The sequence below is a fragment of the Pteropus vampyrus genome, unplaced genomic scaffold (genome assembly GCF_000151845.1).
Source record: "Pteropus vampyrus isolate Shadow unplaced genomic scaffold, Pvam_2.0 Scaffold188, whole genome shotgun sequence".
Taxonomy (NCBI): Eukaryota; Metazoa; Chordata; class Mammalia; order Chiroptera; family Pteropodidae; genus Pteropus; species Pteropus vampyrus.
The window spans coordinates 672,805-678,085 of NW_011888969.1; positions in this window are offsets into that span (position 1 = coordinate 672,805).

Genomic DNA, 5,281 nt, shown 5'->3' on the forward strand with positions numbered 1-5,281 from the left:
GGTGCCCTGGGGCGGTCCGGGTCCGCCTGGCGTGACCCTGGCATCAGAGATGAAGGCGCCTCCACTGCCTCTCCCCACCACACGCCCATCCACCTCTTTCATCGCCAGAGTGACCGTTATTATTATTATTAACAGATTTTTCATTTTAGAAAGTTAGGTTTACAGAAAAATGACTGAAAAACACAGAGTCCCACGCTCCTTCAGCCTACACTCCCGCTTTCCCGTTAGTGACGTCTCGCGTTAACGTGGCACACTGGCTGGACCCGAGGGGCCAGTGTGACGCATGAGGGCCCTCAGGGTGCTGGACGCTCCACGGAACCAGACAACTCTATACGGCATGTACCCACCCTCACGGGACCAGTCAAACAGCTTCTCTGCTCTAACAGGTCTCTGCCTCTAGAAACAGGGTTAGGGGCATGTTATTCCCGTTTAAAATCATTAAATTCAAACGACTCCCTGGCACCACTCCCACCCCACCCCCACGCCCCCCACCACCATGGTCGAGATGAAGACACTGCTTCACCCTGTTTTCGCCTGGAAGAGTTATGACCCGAAGCCCAGCTCCTTATCTGCGGCACTGAAGCTTGGCGCTTTGCCTGGTCCCTGCCCACCTGTCTGAACACACCTGGGCTGGAACCCGCTTCTCCACTCTCCAGCTGCCTGACCTTGAAAGAATTAACTGTCATCACATCATTATGAAAGACCAACCACACGCCGGGAAAAAATTTTCAACCAAAAAAAAGAAGCAACTGTATCCTCATCGCATGAGGAGTTTGTGCATGTTGCTTTTACTCGGTTAACAAGCGTTTGCTACCTGCCTCCCAATATGCCGGGATGTCGGCGCTGGAGCGTTACGACGCTGTGTGTTACGATGCTGTCTCGTCGTCTCCCAAGGTCTGCATCCCTCTCAGCACATAGGTATAAAAATAGATCTATAGCCACAGGTTGCTTCCAGAAAAGCCATACCGGTCTAAGTGCCTGCAAAGAGAGTAGCGGATAATAGCCTTTTGACTGTCCCTCCATTTTTACACTCCATCTTATTCATCTTGCACCACGTAAGGCCCAGTGCAGCGCTCAAGATCTGGGGTGGCCCTTCCTGTGGTAACCATCGCAAAGGAAGTGCTCCTAGCACGTGAGCTCGGAGGTGTACGGTTGAGCTGTGTTTGGGGGCGAGTCCTTGCATCAGGTTAAGGAAGCTTCTTTCTACTTCCTGTTTAGTCGAGAGTCATGTACTTAACACGAGGTGAGGTTTTATTTAGTGCTTTCCTGAACCTACTGTGACGATCACATCTTAAATATTGTTTTGTTGGTTTGTAGATGTAGCACCATGGTTTTTTTTTTTTTTTTTTTTCTTGGAGAAAATCTTAGTTGGGTTGATGTTCCATTGTTTTCTAGTCTTTATGACTGTACCGGTGGGGATTATGTGCTCTTGAAGGTTTGCAGAAATTCACCTGTGAGGCTGTCTTTGCCTTTAGAGCCATCTGGGGTAGTCTTTTGGGGCATTCTAATTTTACTAATAATTCCATTTATTCAGTGATTATAGGTTAATTCAGATTTTTCTGTTTTATTTTTAATTTAATTAAAAAATTAAAACAGAAGCTCTATTGAATTATAAATCACATATCATATAGTTCACCTATTTGCGGTATACAATTCAATGGTTGCTAATATCACAGAATCAAGTAGGTTTTTCAAAATTTATTTTTAAATTATAGCTGACATATAATATATTTGTTTTAGCTTATGACATAGTGATTAGACATTTATATACTTCTGTATGTTATTAATAAAATATACTTTATTAATATATTGGTAATGTTTTCTAGAAAGTCATACATTTCATCTAACTTTTCAAATTATTGACATTAAGCTGTTCGGAATAGTTTGTGTCTGTAGAGAAGCCTCCTTTCCATTTTTAATGTCTTGATTTTTTTGCAAATTTTTCCAATTGTTCATTCTTGGTAGAGTTTTTGCCGTTGGTTTTTCTATTTAATTAGTCTTTTTAAAGAATCATCTTAGATCTCTATGTTTATTTCAGTTGATATTACCATTTCTTTCTTCTCTTTTATCTTTATTTCAATAATTCTTTGTTTTAATAAATATACTTAAGGCTATAAATTTACCTCCAAGTACCACTTCAGGCACATCCCACAAGTATTGGTATGTGATAATATCATTCCGAATATTTTATTTTACATCGCTGCATTATGATTTTCTCTTTAAATTATGGTTTACTTAGTAAACCTTTTAGTTTTCAAAATATGCTTTATTATTTTTTAACGGATTGAAATATCTTTTTTATTGATCGTTCTCGTCATCATAACACGGCTCTCTTTTTACCTTCGATTTTTATATTTTCTATAATAATACTAGAAAACGATTTTCATTCAGTTAGCTTTTCCCTGGGATATGTTTTCCTATTTTTTTTTTTTTGTAGGAATTATTTTTGATTCATTCTGCTTAGTTGTATTTCTTATAAGAAGATTTATTTATTGATGATAAAATTTACTTATGATTGATAAATTTGGCTGATTTCTTGATTTTAAGACGCCGGTTTAATCTATTATCTTCTTTGCAGTCATAAACACGTTTAAAATGACGACCATCGTACCCTCTTCATCAACATTGATCTTTATGCGTTTCCTGCTTTCTATTTTTGATGAGGGGCTTCATGTGTCTTCTATATTCTTTGTATTTTTCTCTGCTGGTCTTGAAGTTATAGATTGTATCCCTGTTGCTGTGGTGATCTGTCCTTGTTTAGATTTTGTTTAAAAATTACATAAACAGGTCCATATCCCCTGCTAACTCTTGAGCCAGACAGACTGGGGCTTTGGTGTTTTAACAGCCCGGCACTAATTCCGCCCCTCCCCACCCTCCTTCTCAGGGCTGTCTAAGGTTGAGGTCACCTGACGAAGTACATGTAATTAATTATTATTTCTCAGAGTCGATAATTAATTACGTTTGCCGACGTGTTTATCAATATCTGCGGCGCCCGCCCCTTCCCTCCGGGATCGCTTTCATTCTTGCGGAAGATTCGCGGCAGCTCTTTCGGGGAGGGTCTCTAAGAAGCAAATGTTTAGCCTTCGTTTGCCCGAAAATATATTTTCCTTCACCCCTGAAAGAGATTTAGCTGGGAGCGGACGTCTGGGCTGACAAACGCTTTCACGCGGAGGTTCGAAGCTCGTCCGCTGTCGTTTTCTGGTTCCTTCTGCTGTTCTTGAGACGCCTTCTCTCTGTCCATGAAACTCAAGATTTCCCACTGGCTCGTTTCTTTCCAGAGCTACTAGTCTTCTTCGACATTTCCCTTTTTGTTCCGTAATTTCTTATCTTCTAAAAATAGGTATCATGTTTCTCTTGGCATAGTGAGGATTCTCCTCATACCTATTTTAAGCTCTTTTCCGTATAATTCTATTGTGCTCATTCCTTCTGGCACGAAAGCGTCTTCCCCCACTGACTGTGTTGACTGCTTCTCCAGCACTCGGCTTCTGCAGATGCTTCCCGGACGTGGTTCGCGGGTCTTGAGAGAGAAGCCTCCTTCGCCTTCCCGCTGCGTCCCGCCCTGTCCGGGGTCTCGATGGAGTCGCCATCCGTCTCCCCGGGTCCGGATCGGCCAGTGTGCTCCCTGGGTCTGGACTCAGCTCTGGGCACCAGGCTGTGTCTGGCTCTCCCTTCCCTTCTCAGGTCCTAGTGTCACAGGGATGCAGCCACGGAAGCCATCATCGGCAGCAGCTTTGCCAGCCTCCTGACACAAACAGGGACCCCCTTCCTGTCCCCGTTTCCAGCCGGGGCCTCTGTGGCCCGCGGAGCAAAATTGACTGGGGACCTCCAGCAGCTGCCCTGTGGCACGGGGCTCTGCCGCCTGAACCCATTTTGCCACGTGGCGTTCCTGTTCTCTTGGGCACAAGGAGGCGTGGACTGCTTTCTCGTGTACCTGTGTCTTTTTCATCCTTCCCTTTGATTTATCTGTCGCTGTTATGTCTCTGGGACTGGGTGGGGCAGGGGGCTCAGACTGTGAGCTCGTAGTGGTGTGATGCGAAATCAGTGCCTCTGACGACCACAGAGCATCCTGCCGTATTTTAATCCTTATTCATTTAACTATGACTGTCACTTTGTTCATTAACTTTTTAAAAGTGTTTCCTTCCGATCATGAAACTAACGCGCGATCATGAAAAAACATTGAAAAGTACAAAAAAGCATAAAGAAAAAAATATTATGTGATCCTGTCCTCTGAGGTCTGTGCACCTAGTATCCGTGACAAATTATTTTATGTATCATATTAATACATAGTGATATGTACTTGTCAAATTAAGTTTTATATTGGCATTTATTTAATAAATAGTAAATGCCGTGTATTTCATTCTTTATGTTGCTTTTTCCTCAATGCATTTCCAGGTCACTAAAAAAATTCTGAAAAACGTGTCCAGCGACCAGTTGTTCCTCTTACAATTTATATCATTTATATATATATAATTGTCAAATTAAGTTTTATATTGGCATTTATTTAATAAATAGTAAATGCCGTGTATTTCATTCTTTATGTTGCTTTTTCCTCAACGCATTTCCAGGTCACTAAAAAAATTCTGAAAAATGTGTCCAGCGACCGGTTGTTCCTCTTATAATTTATATCATTTAATCATTTTCTACTGCCGGCGATTCAAGCCGCTTCGAGTTCTAGGATGTCTGTAACACATTCTTCAGAGAGTTTGTGGTTCCGAGGCCACACATTGTCTCACAGTGCCCACGTCTTCATTTATTCAACGGACCCATCGCTCTTCCCTGAGGCCCCAGTGGGACAGAGCCTGGAATGATGCCAAGTCAGCCTCGGCCTCAGGCAGTGTGTGGTCATCGTCCCACCACAGCTGACCCCATCAGGAGCTGAGACATGGCGGTTGGGACGTGTCCTGGGAGAAGGGACAGGGAGGGTGTTGTGCCCCGGCCGTCCACGAGGCCTCGCTCTAGAAGCCACTTGTCAGCCGAGCGTGAAGAGATGAGCGGAAGTTGGGAGGCGTTGCGTGTCTGCGTGTGCGAGTGCGTGTGCTCACATGAGCGAGAAAGTGCTTGTGGGGTGTGCTAAGCAAGAAACGGGGACCCACGGAACCCCGTAGGGCCGGGACTGTGCGCGAAGAAGTGTGTGCGGCTCGTGCAAAGCACACGTGTTGAAGGAGAGAGATGGGAGACGAGCCGGGAGCACCTAATCCGGGAGCACTGAGGCCGGGAGCACCTAAGCCGGGAGCACCTAAGCCGGGAGCACTGAGGCCGGGAGCACTGAGGCCGGGAGCAC